Source organism: Neophocaena asiaeorientalis, unplaced genomic scaffold (genome assembly GCF_003031525.2).
Source record: "Neophocaena asiaeorientalis asiaeorientalis breed wild unplaced genomic scaffold, Neophocaena_asiaeorientalis_V1.1 scaffold247, whole genome shotgun sequence".
In the NCBI taxonomy this organism is placed as follows: Eukaryota; Metazoa; Chordata; class Mammalia; order Artiodactyla; family Phocoenidae; genus Neophocaena; species Neophocaena asiaeorientalis.
This window is the reverse complement of record NW_020174930.1, coordinates 75,595-91,725: the sequence shown is the minus strand read 5'-3', so window position 1 is coordinate 91,725 and position 16,131 is coordinate 75,595.

The following is a 16,131-nucleotide window of genomic DNA, read 5'->3' as shown; positions in this document are numbered from 1 at the left end:
CTTTTTCTTCTCTTGTGTTTTCCTCTTAGAGAAGTTTCTTTAGCATTTGTTATAAAGCTGGTTTGGTGGTGCTGAATTATCTTAGCTTTGTTTGTCTGAAAAGCTTTTGATTTCTCCATCAAATCTGAATGAGATCCTTGGTGGGTAGAGTAATCTTGACTGTAGGTTTTTCTCTTTCATCACTTTAAGTATATTCTGCCACTCCCTTCTGGCCTGCAGAGTTTCCACTGAAAAATCAGCTGATAACCTTATGGGGATGCCTTTGTATGTTATTTCTTGCTTTTCCCTTGCTGCTTTTAATATTTTTTCTTTGAATTTAATTTTTGTTAGTTTGATTAATATGTGTCTTGGTGTGTTTTTCCTAGGTTTTATCCTGTACGGGACTCTCTGTGCTTCCTGGACTTGGGTGACTATTTCCTTTCCCATGTTAGGGAAGTTTTCCACTATAATCTCTTCTATTATTTTCTCAGACCCTTTCTTTTTCTCTTCTTCTTCTGGGATCCCTATAATTCAAATGTTGGTGTGTTTAGTGTTGTCCCAGATGTGTCTGAGATTGTTTTCAATTCTTTTCATTCTTTTTTCTTTATCCTGCTCCTCAGCAGTTATTTCCACCATTTTGGCTTCCAGTTCACTTATTCGTTCTTCTGCCTCTGTTATTCTGTTTTTGATTCCTTCTAGTGTATTTTTCATTTCAGTTATTGTGTTGTTCATCTCTGTTTGTCTGTTCTTTAGTTCTAGATCTTTGTTGAACGTTTCTTATATTTTCTCAATCCATGCTTCCATTCTATTTCTGAGATTTTGGACCATCTTTACTGTCATTATTCTGAATTCTTTTTCAGGTAGATTGCCTATTTCCTCTTCATTTATTTGGTCTTGTAGGTTTTTACCTTGCTCCTTCATCTGTGACATATTTTTTTGCTATCTCTTTTTTCTTTTTTTTTTTTTTATTAATGGGATTGTGTTCCTGTTTTACAGGTTGTTAGGCCTGAGGCTTACAACACTGGAGTTTGTAGGCTATTGGGTATAGCTGGGTCTTGGTGTTGAGATGAGGAACTCTGTGAGACTTCACTCTGATGAATATTCCCTTGGGTCTGAGGTTCTCTGTTAGTCCAGTGGTTTGGACTTGGAGCTCCGGCCACAGGAGCTTCTGCCTGACCCCAGGCTCATCACAAATCAAGATCCTGCAAGCTGCGTGGGGTGGCAAAAAAAATAAAAATAAAGAAAATAACAAAGTAAAAAATAAAATTAGGCTAGGAAACTACAGATATTTTAGAAAGAATTTAAAAATAAAATAATAGATGAATCAACAACCAGAAGGTACATCAGTACCGCAATAAGTAAAAAAGAGGAGGGAAAAGAAAAAAAATAAATAAAAGGGGTGGGGGAAAGCCCTTGCATGGAGAGCAGGGCCTAAGCAAGACCAAGGTTTGGGTCATGGGCTGGGCCAATGCTCAGGACCCACGGGGCTGGAAAAGGCCCCTGGGGCTGTGGGGGCTGGGGCTTAGTTTCAAGCAACAGAAGGGGCCCAGGCGTGTCCCCTACCTCTGGTCTCAGAGTGCAAGGGACCTCACCTGGAAGCCCAGCAGGCTTCCTGGGCTCAAGTGGGTGGAGCAAATGCCCTTCTCTCCTCTTTTGCTCCTCCGGTCTGGGGTCTGGGAGGATCCCTCCTGCCTGCCTCTCCTGATCCCCTGGCCTCCCTCCTATGCCCACAAGGGCCCACAAGGACCCACGCTGCCTGGAGGGGCCTTGGAGGCTAGGGGATTGGCCTGGGAGCTCAGCAGGCTCCCTGTGCCTGAGTAGGCCGGGCAATTGCCCTCTGTTCCTCTTCCGCTCCTTCTGCAGGACCCCTTCTACCTGCCTCTCCTGATCCCCCTTGCCTCCCTCCTATGCCCACAAAGACTCACGCAGCCTGGAGAGAGCTTGGAGGGCAGGGGATCAGGCTGGGAGCTCTGCAGGCTTCCTGCTCCTGAGTGGGTGGGGCAATTGTCCTCTGCTCCTCTCCCATTCCACCTGGATGGACCCTCCTGTCTACCACTCCTAATCTCCCCAGCCTCCCTCCTATGCCCCCAGCACCCACGTGGCCTTGATGGGGCTTTGGAACCAGGGCGGAGGTTGACCAGCTTGGGAGCTCAGCAGACTCCCCGGCTGAGTGGGTCAGGCAATTGCCTTTGCTCCTCTCCCACTCTTCCTGGAGAGTCCCTCCCACCTGCCTCTCCTGATCTCCCTGGCCTCAGGGGAGCTGATCCTGTCTGGCCTCCACTTCTCCTCCCCCCTTGGTCCCCCTACAACCTACTGGTTCACTCTGGGGTTCCTCCCATCTCCTTGGGGGTCAGTCTCCCAGCAGTGGCCGGCAGGTGCCTTAGTTGTGGGGAGATGCTAACTCCGCATCTTCCCACACCACCATCTTGACTCCTCCCCCCTGCATGAGCTTTATATATATTTTGGATATTAACCCTGTATCAGTCATATCATTTGCAAATATTTTCTCCCATTCAGTACATTGTCTTTTGCTTTGTTATGGATCAGTGTGCCTTTGCTATGCAAAACCTTTTAAGTTTAATTAGGTCCCATTTGTTTATTTTTGCTTTCATTTATTTTGCCTTAGGAGACAGATCCAAAAAAAAAAATACTACTATTTATTTCAAAAAGTGTTCTACCTATGTTCCCTTCTATGAATTTTATAGTTTCATGTCTTACATTTAGGTCTTTAATCTATTTTGAGTTTATTTTTTTATACAGTGTGAGAAAGTGTTCCAATTTCATTCTTTTACATGTTGCTGTCTAGTTTTTCCAGCATCACTTTTGAAGGGACTATCTTTTCCCAAGAGCATTATATACTCTTGCTTCCTTTGTCATAGATTAATTGACCATAGTGTGTTGGTCTACTTCTGGAACTCTATTTTGTTGCATTGATCTATGTGTCTGTTTTTGTGCCAGCACCACACTGTTTTGACTACTCTAGCTTTGTAATATAGTCTGAAGTCAGGGAGCATGATACCTCCAGCTTTGTCTGTTTTCCTAAAGATTACTTTGCAATTCAGGGTCTTTTGTGGTTCCACACACATTTTAGGATTATTTGTTCTCACTCTGAAAAATGTCATGGGTATTTTGATAAGACTTGCATGATATCTATAGACTGCTTTGGGTAATACGAACATTTTCACAATATTAATTCTTCTAATTTATGAACATGGAATATCTTTCCATTTCTTTGTATCATTTTCAAATTCCTTCATCAGTGTTTTATAGTTTTCAGAATATAGGTCTTTTACCTCCTTGGTTAAGTTTATTCTTGGATATTTTATTCTTTCTGATGTGATTGTAAACAGGATTGTTTTCTTAATTTCTCTTTCTGATAGTTCATTATTAGTGTATAGGAAAGCAACAGATTTCTGTATATTAATCTTGTGTCCTGCAACTTTACTGAATTCATTTATTAGTTCTAATAGTTTTTTGGTGGAGACTTTAGGTTTTTCTATATATAGTATCATGTCATCTGCAAATAGTGACAGCTTAACTTCTTCCCATCACATTTGGATGCCTTTAATTTCATTTACCTGTCTGCCAACTGTGAGTAAGACTTCCAATACTTTGTTAGATAGAAGTGGTGAGAGTGGGTATTTATATCTCGCTCCTGATTTTAGAGGAAAAGCTTTCAGCTTTTCACCATTAAGTATGATGTTAGCTGTGGGTTTGTCATAAATGGCCTATATTGAGATATATTCCCTCCATACCAAACTTGTTGAGGTTTTTTTTTTTTTATCATGAATTGATGTTGAATTTCGTCAAATGCTTTTTCTGTGCCTATTGAGATGATCATGTAATTTCTACCCTTCCATTTGTTAATGTGGTGTATCACATTGATTGATTTGCAGGTATTGAAACATCCTTGCATCCTGTGATAAATCCCACTTTATTGTGCTGTATAATCCTTTTAATATGTTTCAAATTCAATTTACTAATATTTTGTTGAGGATTTTTGCATCTATGTTCATCAGTGATATTGGCCTGTAGTTTCTTGTGTGTGATATCTTTGTCTGGTTTCGATATCTGGGTGATGCTAGCATCATAGAATGAGTACAGAAGTGTTCTTTCCTCTGCAATTTTTTGGAATAGTTTGAGAAGGCTAGTTATAATTTCTTCTTTATATGTTTGGTAGAATTCACCTGTGAAGCCATCTGGTTCTGGACTTTTGTTTATTGGGAGTTTTTTGCTTACTGAGTCAATTTCATTACTGGTAATTGGTCTCTTCATATTTTCTATTTCTTTCTGGTTCAGTCTTGGGAGATTGTACATTTCTAGGGATATGTTCATTTCTTCTAGGTCCATTTTATTCATATATAGTTGTTCATAGTAATCTCATGATCATTTTTATTTCTAGGGATATTGGTTATAACTTCTTTTTCATTTCTTATTTTTTTTTTTCCCGTACCGGGGCACGAACCCGTGTCCCCTGCATCGGCAGGCGGACTCTCAACCACTGCGCCACTAGGGAAGCCCCATTTCTTATTTTTGATTTGGGCATTCTCTTTTTTTTCTTCATGAGTCTGACTAAAGTTTTGTCAATTTTGTTTATCTTATCAAAGAACCAGCTCTTAGTTTCACTGATCTTTTCAATTGTTTTTTAAAGTCTCTATTTCATTTATTTCTGCTCTGATCTTTATGATTTCTTTCCTTCTACTAATTTTGGGTTTTGTTTTCTCTTCTTTTTTCTCATTCCTTTAGGTGTAAGGTTAGGTTGTTTATTTGAGATTTTTCTTGTTTCCTGATGTAGGCTTGTATGACTATAAACTTCCCTCATAGAAGTGCTTTTGATGCATCTCATAGATTTTGGGTCATTGTGCCTTCATTTTCATTTGTCTCTAGGTATTTTTAAATTTCTTCTTTGATTTATTTAGTGACCCATTGATTTTCTGAGTAGCATATTGTTTAACTTACACATGTCTAGGTTTTTTGCTTTTTTTCCCCCTTGTATTTGATTTCTAGTCTTACAGGGTTTTGGATAGAAAAGATGCTTGATATGCTTTTAATCTTAAATTTACTGAGACTTGTTATGTGACTTAGTATGTGATCTATCTGGGAGAACGTTCCACTGCATTTGAAAAGAATGTGTATTCTGTTGCTTTGTGAGGGAATGTTCTATCTATTAAGTTCAACTGGTGTAATGTGTCATTTAAGGCCAGTGTTTCCCTTATTGGTTTTCTGTATGGATGATCTGTCCATTGATATAGGTGGGGTGTTAAAGTCCCCCATTGCTATTGTGCTACTGTCAGTTTCTCCCTTTATGTCTGTTAATATTTGCTTTATGTATTTAGGTGCTCCTATATCAGGTACATATATATTTACTGTTGTTGTATCTTCTTCTTGGATTGATCCCTTGATCATTATGTAATGTCCTTCTTGGTCTCTTGTTAGAGTCTTTGTTTTAAAGTCTATTTTTCTGATATATGTATTGCTACCCTAATTTTCTTTTAATTTCCATTTGCATGGAATACCTTTTTCTATCTGTTCACTTTCAGTCTGTTCTTAGATCTGAAGTGAGTCTCTTGTAGGCAGCATATATATGGGTCTTGTTTTTTATCCATTCAGCCACTCTATGTCTTTTGATTGGAGCATTTACATTTAAAAGTATATTGATAGGTATGTACTTAATGTCATTTTGTTCATTGTTTTGGGTTGCTTTTGTAGTTCTTTTCTGTTCCTTTCTTTCTCTTTTTTTCTTTCCACTCGTGTTTGATGACTATCTTTAGTGTTATGTTTGGATTACTTTCTTGTGTGTGTGTTTGTACGTGTGTGTACTTGTTATAGATTTTGGTTTGTGGTTACTGTGAGGTTTATATATAGCAACCTATATATATTTGATTATTCTAATTTGCTGATTTCTTATGTTCAAATGTGTTTTAAAAACCCTGCCTTCATACCCTCCCCACATGTTTACTGTTTTTGACATCATATTTTACATCTATTTATTTTGCATATCCCTTAACTACTTATTGTGGGTATAGATGATTTTACCACTTTTGTCTTTAACTTTCCTACTAGGTTTACACATGGATGATTTACTACTTTTGCTGTATATTTGCCTTTACCAATGTGCTTTTTCCTTTCATAATTTTCATGTTTCTAGTTGTAGCCTATTTTTTTTCCACTTACAGAAGTCCCCTTAACATTTCTTGTAAAGCTTTTTTCATGGTGCTGAATTCTTTTAGCTTTTGTTTGTCTGTAGAACTTTTGATCTCTCCATCAAATCTGAATGAGAGCCTTGCCATGTAGAGTATTCTTGGTTGTAGATTTTCCCCTTTCATCACTTTAAATATATTGTTCCGCTCCCTTCTGGCCTGCAGAACTTCTGCTGAAAAGTCAGTGGATGGCCTTATGGGAGTTCCCTTGTATGTAACTTGTTGCTTTTCCCTTGATGCTTTTAATATTCTCTCTTTATCTTTAATTTGTACTATTTTAATTATAGTGTGTCTTGGTGTGTTCCTCTTTGGGTTAATCCTGTATGGGACTCTCTGCACTTCCTGGACTTAGATGTCTGTTTCCTTTCCCAGGTTAGTGAAGTTTTCAGCTATTATGTATTCAAATATGTTCTTTGCCCCTTCTCTGTCCCTTGTCCTTCTGGGACCCCTATAATGAGAGTGATAGTATGCTTGATGTTTTCTTAGAGGTCTCTTAAACTGTTTTCATTTCTTTTCATTCTGTTTATCTGTTTAGTTTCAATGATTTCCACTACTCTGTCTTCCAGCTCACTTATCTGTTCCTCTTTATTATCTAATCTACTGTTGATTCCTTTTAATGTATTTTTCATTTCAGTTAATGTATTCTTCACCCCTGTTTTGTTTTCTTTATATTTTCTAACTCTTCATTAAATACTTCTATATTCTCACTCTCTTCTTCCAGTCTTCTCCTGAGTTCTTTGAATATCTTTATGATCATTACCTTGAACATTTTACTGGGTAAGTTGCCTATCTACTTCATTTAGTTCTTCTGAGTTTTTACCTTGTTCCTTCATCTGAAACATTTTCTTCTGTGTTTTCATTTTGCCACATTTGCTGTTTTTATTTCTATTTATAGAAATAGGTAGGTTGGTCATGTTTCCCAACCTTGGAGAAATGTCCTTTCATAGGAGATGTCCTATGCATCACACAGCACACTCCCCTCTGGTCACCAAAGTATATATTCTCTGGGGTGCCCCCATGTGGGCTGTGTGGGTCTTTCTGTTGTGGAGGGTTGACTACTGTCGGTGGTCTGGTGGGTGTGGCTGGCTTTTGGTCAAGTTGATTGTCAGGCCTTGCCTTGTTTGTAGGCTGCCAGCTGCTGGTGGGTGCAGCCTGGTCTGGAAGCTACTGGCTGTAGGCCTTGAGTGGTCCCAGGCCTACTGCCAGCCCACTCATGGGTTTGGCTGAGTTCCAGGTGGGTGGTTACAGGACTGGAAGTCTTGGATCTACTGTTGGTCTTCTGATGGGTGGAGCCAGTTCCTGACACAGCTGGTTGTGTGGTCCGTGGTGTTAGTCCCTTGGTGAAAGGGGCTGGATCTGAGGATGGCTGGATGATGGGTCCAAGATGTCTTACAGATTGTATAGCCTCCTGGTAGGTGAGGCTGGGGCCCAGGGGGTCCTTGGACTAGAGCCAGCCCATTGGTGGGTGGACTGGGTTCCCCAGTCCCTGGCTGCAGGTCCCTGGATGTCCTGAAGTTGGTATTAGCCTTCTGGTTGGTTGGGCTGGATCCTGGGGCAGCTGCCTGAGGGGCCCAAGGTGTCCTAAAGCTGCTGTTGGCTTGCTGGTGAGCAGGGCTGTGGCCCAGGTGGTCTTGGTGTGGATGCTGGTCTGCTGGTGAATAGCGCAGGTTCTGATATAGCTGCAGGGCTGTGATGGTCCTGGGGCTGGTGTCCACCAGTGATTAGTGGGGTCAAGGCCTCTGGAGTCCCAGGACTGGTGCCTGTCCACTGGTGTGTGGGGCTGAGGCCCAGGGGGTCCTGGGGATAGTGCTGTTCCACTGGTTGGCGGATGTGGGTCCCAGGGTCTCTGCCTGGAGAGCCCTTGGGGTTTAGTGCCAGTGCACTGGATCCTGGGCCCTCTGGTGGACAGAACTGGGTCCTGGGGTGGTTGTGGGCTCAGGGGGTCTTATGGCAGCTTACCTGCTCATGAGTGGGCTGTGTCTCCACCCATCTAGTTACTTGCCCCAAGGAGTCTCAGACTAGTACTGACAGCTTGGTGGGTGGGGCTTGGTCCTGGAACTAATAATCTAGAAGGAGGATTCCAAAATTGTGCTTGCCAGCACTAGTATGCACGTGGTAGAGCAAGCTCTCCCAGATGGCTGCCAGCAGTGTCTATGTCTCCAGGGTGAGCTCCAGTTGCCTCCTGAAGGCTCTCCAAGATCAGCAGGTGGGTTTGACCCAGGCTTCATTTAAATTACTGCTTCTGCCCTAGGTCCTAGAGCATGCAAAATTTTGCATACATCTTTTAGGATTGGGGTCTTTACTTCCCACAGCCCTCTGGTTCTCCTGAAAGTAAGCCCCACTGGTTTTTAAGGCCAAACATTCTAGGGGTTTATTACTCCTGTGCAGGACTCCTGGGCCAGGAAGCCCAGTGTGGGTATCAGACTCCTTGTTCCTTGGGGAAAACCTCTGAAACTGTAATTATCCTTCCATTTGTGGGTTGCTTACCCAGGGGTATGGGTCTTGACTCCTACCCATCTTGTCGTGGCTCCTTCTTTACATCTTTTCTGCTATTCGTATGGTTTTTCTCATCAATAGTTTCTCTGTAAATAGTTGTAATTTTGATTTATCCATGGGAGGAGGTGAGTTCAGTGTCTTCCTACTTCATTATCTTGTCCACTCCCCTTTAACTACTCTATAAGTTAGTAATTAGTAAAAAACAAAATAAAACAAAACTGCAGATTAGAAGAAATAAATTTAGGTCTTAACATACTTGTATTAGTCCTTATCAAAGTTCTGAGTCAGTTCATTTGATAAAATGATCACTGGTGCCTACTTTTGTACTTAGGTGGGGGAGCCATAAAAAATCACATGAAGGAACTTGACAAACCTGTCTAAAGCAGGACCTCAGAAGAAACAACTGAAACCTTCCTTCCTTGGCATTAATTTTTCTAATATGAGTAAGACACAGCCTCACAGCAGAATGGCAAAACTCTGAAAGCTTTATATCAAAGAACAAAAAGGGAGCATGAAAAAATATAAACTAGAGCTTGGAAAAATGCCACAAACTATGAATAGATGAAATTGGGGTAAACAATGTGAATTTCATTGGAAAACACTTGAAAAACAGCTCAGTGAGAGAGAGCCAAAAATTCATTTCCTGTGATATCTTGTAGAGACTACATTTAAAGGAGAGAGTAATTAGCTTAAGAAATCACCTATCAGGGAAGGAAGACAGAACACCTTACTTTTCTTGGGTGACCTCCAGAAAAGACCAAGTTCTCTGCAGTGTCTATCCTCTGATTCTCCCAGTGGAGCCAGGGGTTCTTGTCATCCTTTTATGCAGGAAGTGCAGGAAGTGATGCACTCCTAATTGCATGGTAGGCAGGGGAGAGGTTTGAGACCTAGACTGGCAGTCATCAAAGCCATGGCAGGGCACTTCAAAATAAATGTCTAGAGGAGTAGTAATTTAAAAAAAGATTTCACGCTAACTAGAGACCTGAAAAAGCCTTCTAAATCCTGCCTACCAACTATTTAGATCACTGGCTTTCTCACTTAAGAGAACTTCAGAAAATTAAGGAGGTAAAAGCCACACTCAAATACTGTTGCAGCTTTACTTTTGGAAAAATCAATCTTGATGTAAACTTTCATGTTCCATGGGATGATCCAATCAATGATTTAATAACAATAGTAATAAAAACAGAGCAATCGACTCTACTTGAATGTTCGCAATCCAAGGAGTAATGGCATTCTGGCTTTGATGCCTTCTGTTATTGTTTACATAGCAAGCGAGACTCATATTAACAGCCTTTGGAAAGATGCCCTTTCATACTTGATGCTGAGGTCATCTTGTTCAAATAGAAAACCTTGAGAAAAGTGAATCTGTCTCCCCTCGAGGCTGTCATTTATTATTTAAACATTGAGAGTCCCTTTGTTGTCCTTGCTGGATCTGTAAGTCATAGCTACCCTGGCACACATCCAGCCCAGCCAGCTGCTCTTTGATCAGCCCTTTGGATGGATTTACAGTTGCATCACTTAGAGGTGGGATCACCAGGCCTCTCTGTGCCCTGATGCCATTCCCCTCTGGTGCATGTGAATGTCATATGATAAATGGGACTTTCTCTCTAGATGGAGACCAGAGACATCCCTCACCTGCTCACCAATGCCTGCATATCTGGTATCAAAAGCAGACTTGCAGAACACCTTCTATTGTTCAAAAATCAATATGATGTCCAAAATGTGTATATCCTACAGTGTCCTTGTGTGTGTTTTGTGTTTTTCCATTTGAAAAGCAAATATGATCCCAACATCTGCATTAGGAAGTATTAGTAAATTGAGACTTGCTTACTGAAGTTTTACTTAGTCATGGCTCTAAGAATGCCCAAGGCAGGACTTTGCACACGGCGGTGGGAAACGGATGTGCTGACATAATGAAATGATGCTGCTGAATGACTTTCATTATTATTATTAGTCTTCTGGTGGGTAATATTTAGGGTACTTGCCAAATTATAGAACTTTTCCTTTATCAGCTTTGTCCCACTTTTATACCCTGTCACCTGAAGCAGAATTCCTTTTTTTTTAAAAGATGTCAAAATTTATTTGACAAGTCTTCTATTGATAGATGTTTTGTAGCAGAAGTCTTAAAATGTGATAAAGGTACACACACTGGAGGACGAGGAAGAAAATTTCTCTATTTGTTCAACCAAATAGCTAAATGCACTGTGACCAAGGTTGGGAATGTAAAAATAGCCATTTTTTAAATAATAGTTGCTTCAATTTACATCAAAGTAACATCTAAAGTTACATTAAGCCCTTGGCGGTGGCATCCCAGCCGTCTAACCCCCCCACCCCACACCAAGCGGTCAGATGCCAATGGTGACCGGGGACTGGCAAGAAGTTTGATAGCTGTGGGGCTGTGCAGCTCTTGGATTTTCAGGTCATTGTGCATTTCAGATCTGGAAACCTCTAGGACAAGAAATCACAGAAACTGCAAAGAAGATTTCAATTCCTAGCTTTTCATACTACTATAAAGGAGGATTTGAACAGAAAATGAATAGGTGAGAAGTGAGTTTTCTTTTGGGTGTAAGCCCATCTGCCAGCAAGGCCAAGATTAGAGCAGCTCACAGGAGCGTCATGATTTTGAACCACTCAGATAAAGGTGGATCTCCTTACTTAGCAACCAAAATTAATGAAGCAAAAGACTCGCTAGAAGCAACCACCAAACATTGACTGATGCTCAAGGACCACTCTGAAGCAGAAAAAGGGGGAACCTTATAAAAAATGTCCTGCAAGTTAATCTAAACCATGGCCTTCATAATTTTCATACATGTACTGACCACAGTCATTTCTTCCACTACTAAACTATATAATAGTAAAAGGCGAACAATCAGAAAAAGTTACATTAAGCATGAACACACCCGTGGCAGGGATTAAAAGAAAACATTTTAAAAAAGGCAATCAGTTGCCAACATGATACAGTGAAAAGGCTTCATGCTCCAAGTCTTGGATCAGGTCCTGGGTGCGAATGTTCTAGGCTGGGAGATCTTGGGCAAGTCACTGAATGTCTCTAAGCCTGTGTCCTTGTCTGTTAACCTCACAGGCCTGCTGTGAAGAGTAAATGTGACAATGAATTTGGAGACCACTTTGTCAGTGCTATTCCAGTGTTCTTAATTTAAAGTTTATTGCTTTTAGAGCTATATGAATTGGGTGTTGAGACATTTAAAAATTCTTCAGCACGTATGGTGGGGTTCAGAGAGCCCTGATTCACATGATGCTAATTTGCAAGTGTCAGTCACACCCAGCTATGGGGTTGCTTGGCGAGTCTGTGGCAACGAGGACTGCCTTCCCCACAAGCTGTGGCTGCTGCTGCTGCTTGGGCTTCCTCTCTTCCTCCTTCCATTTCTCTTCAGAGCTCCACCACCATCCCCTGCCAGTAGCTGAGACTGTAACTTCGGGCACAAGGTAGATTAAATACACTTTTGTAGTTGGCTTTTATACACCAAACATAATTAAGCTTACATGTGAAAAAGTCTTGCAATTTACAAAGGACTGACAAACAAATACATTTTTGAAGATCGGTATGTTTGGAAATTGAGGACTGCTCTGGGCAATGTTTTTTTTTAATGTGTGGACCTGGTATAATTTTTCTCTAAATTAGATAAGGGACATTTGCAGCTAAAGGCAATACTCTGGCTAATGTTTAATACTGATGAGCAGGTAGTAAAGTCATGAACCATGATTCTCTTTATATGTCTACTGCCAATGCTTAACCAAATCAGGAATGGAGCTTCCTTGATCTGATAAAAGTTATCTACAAAACAACCTACAGATGTATATGGTGAAATACGGAACATATTCCCCTAAGTTGAGAACAAGACAAGGATGTCCACTCACACTACATCTATTCAACATTGTACTGGAGGTCACAGACAGTAGAGAAAAATCAAGAGAAGTATAAAGAAAAGTTATAAAGATGAGAAAGGAAGAACTAGAGGTGTCTTTGTAGATGGTGGTTGTGTACATAGAAAATTCAGTGTAATTCACATGATGATACTTTCTAAGGAGCTGAAAAATGTTATACATTATACACAACAAAAATGTTATATACTTTGATCTAGGTGGTGGTTACACAGGTATATACTCATGTAAAACTACTCAGCTGTACACTTAAGATTTATGAATTTTACTTTACATAAATTATATCTCAAAATAAGCTATAAAGTTTTAAAATAATTTACATTTATCTATAACCACTGATGGTTTTAAAACACTTCTGCAAATTATGACACCCATCCCTTCAAAATGTAGAGCTTGGGCTTCCCTGGTGGCGCACTGGTTGAGAGTCCGCCTGCCGATGCAGGGGACACGGGTTCTTGCCCCGGTCCAGGAAGATCCCACATGCTGCGGAGCGGCTAGGCCCAGTTAGCCATGGCCACTGAGCCTGCATGTCTGGAGCCTGTGCTCCGCAATGGTAGAGGCCACAACAGTGAGAGGCCTGCGTACCGAAAAAAAAAAAAAAAAAAAATGTAGAGCTTAATTCCCTTCCCCTTGAATGCTGGCTGGACTTAGTGACTCACTTCCGATGAATAGAAGTGATGTTATTTGACTACTGAGACTGGGTCATAAACAGGATATAACCTCCACCTCTCACATCACGTTTGCTCTGTGGGAAACCTGCCACCATGTCATGGAGATATTCAACCAGCCTTGTGGAGAAGCACACATGGTAGAGACCTGAGGCTTGGTATCAACAACCAGTACTGGCTGCCAGCCGTGTGGATAGGCTAGTATGCATGTAGATCTTCCAGCTCACCAAGCTATCAGATCCTGGCAGCCCTTACCTACTATGACCTTGTGAGAGACGTGGATCCAGGACCACCCTAAGTTCTTGCCTCACAAAAACTATAAAAGATAGTCAATGTTTATTGCTGTTTTAAGTCAGTAAATTTTGGAGTAATTTGTTACACAGCAGTAGATAATATCTGTGCTCCAGGTCAGTGGTTATGTTTCAGTAGAATACTTCATGATTATAAGTGATTGAAATGTCTGAGGTTCTTTATATCGTATATTCTAATCTGAAAAACCAGTTTTGAGTGCTGTGTATAAGGCATTACTTAAAATAAATATGTAGGCCTGAAAACAAAAATGCAAGTAAAATTAATTAGCTAGAAAGTTGTCCCTTTCTACTTTGGGACCCAAAATGAATATAGTCTCTGCATATTCAGAATAGGTTTTCTATAACTATGGTGGGTAATGTTGGAACAAATTACTGAGTAAGAATGAGAGAATCATAAAGTTACTCTCTGGGGAATTTTTCCATAGTAGCAATCCAAGGCACAAAGACTGAGGATGTCTCTTGTCAAAGTGGCAGTGAACAAAGTGACAGAAGAATAAGGAAACTGCCCCTACTCTAGGAAGAGCTCTTAGCGTCTAACCAGTTCCATGTTGGTCTCATTCCACTAATTTTGTTTTTCTAAACTAGATTTCAAGTCCCTATAAATCATCTTGTTTATGCTTTTTTTTTTTTTTTATGCGGTACGCGGGCCTCTCACTGTTGTGGCCTCTCCCGTTGCGGAGCACAGGCTCCAGACGCGCAGGCTCAGCGGCCATGGCTCATGGGCCCAGCCGCTCCGCAGCATGTGGGATCTTCCCAGACCGGGGCACGAACCCGCATCCCCTGCATCTGCAGGCGGACTCTCAACCACTGTGCCACCAGGGAAGCCCTATGTTTTTTTTAATATCATATTTTAAAATTGAAGTATAGTTGATGTACAATATTATATAAGATACAGATGTACAATATAGTGATTCCTGTTTATGCTTTTGAAGCACCAAGAAGTCAGGTTGGTACTCACCCAACGATGAATGTCTGGTTAGGTTGGTGTCCCCATCACCACGGCTGCCTCCCCAGCTGGCTGCCTGTGCTCACCAGGCACGTTCAACTTTTGTAACGACTGTTGTTGTTGCTACCAGACACAAATTCTCCTATACGCACTGAATGACCATACATAGACACTTACAGCAATCCGTTTTGCTTAATACTCAGTGCACCAGGAGAAATTTAATTCCCAACACAATGCCATGCTTTGCAGCCCAAAGGTTTCTTTTTCAGATCAGCCCTTTCAGTATTAGCAGAGAGAAAGCTGCTAATGTGCTTTCAAATCAGTATGCTGTTCTTCTCCAATTCTGCTTTGTAGCCTTTCCATTCAGTCCATGGTTTCCATAGTAAGTTTGTTAAATGAGCTCTTCAAGATACATTGTCATGAATAATTTTAAGAGTAAAATGGTTTATTTAAACTATAAGTGCTGATAAGTAAGCACCTGGTTATGGAAATACAAGATTTTCCCCTCAAAAAAATCAGTATTTCTCCAAAACCACCAGTGGTTTTTTCAGGGCATCAATTTTCTCTGAAAAAGTAAGAAAACTTAAAGGACAGGAATAGCTACGTGAATAGCCAGGGTCTTCTTATGCCTCTGAGTTGTTATCTCTGACCACAGATATGTTCTTGATGCCTTTTATACACAGTTTCCTTGTGTGAAGCCCTTATGTTAAAAAAAATAACACACACCTGAGGGGAAAAATGAGCATGTATGGATGGTAAAATGCAGACACCAGTGGAAACTATTCTTAAGCTGACAGTTAAAATTCAACAACAGAACAATTAATTTCAAGTAATACAAAAGCAGAATGTTTTTATGTTAGGAGAGAGGATTTTGTGAGTAAGGATCAGAGTGAAAATCCATACTAAATGATAACAATAATAACGATGATGAAGACAATGATGAAGATGATGTTGATTTTAAAAAATCATGAAAACAACATAAAACCCTTTCACTCTGTCCCCAAACTGTTTGAAGTCTTTTAATTGGAAGGTGAGACCACTGAAGTAAGAGATGAAGGAACAAAGGAGCTTTGTTTAAAAAAGAAATCCTAAGATGGAGGTAGATAATAAAAGTTTGGGGGATGTGTGCATGCACTGCTGAGTGAATAAAGCTAAGTTACCTACCTTCTGCTCCTGTTGAATTTTTGATGGTTAACATGAAAAGAAATGAGCTGTGGCCAAGGGGAGAGGAGGTAAGGGTCATACGGAGCTCAGGGGAATATGTGGCAGAGGTGATGAAAGGCAGATTCATAGATATGAGAAAGGAAAACCTAATGGGGAGATGGGACATGCAGACGAGGGATATTTTTGGTTACTGGAATCTTTGGCTCAGCAGGGCCAAGTATGGTGGCAAGGGAACAGGTGTCAGAAGGTTTTGGTCCATGACCTCATGACAGGCACCTCTGTCCCTTTCATCACCTCCTCAGCCAAGAGCCCACAGGGTTATCTAAGCACGCTCTGATCCTGCAGTGGGAGCATTACGCATTTGTTCTCACTTTGATCCAAGAGATTAGTGTGTTTTTCACCATGTTCTCTGTGAAGAGGGTGGGAACAAGCAGGATTTATAGGAAACTTAATGGACTTAGCCTACC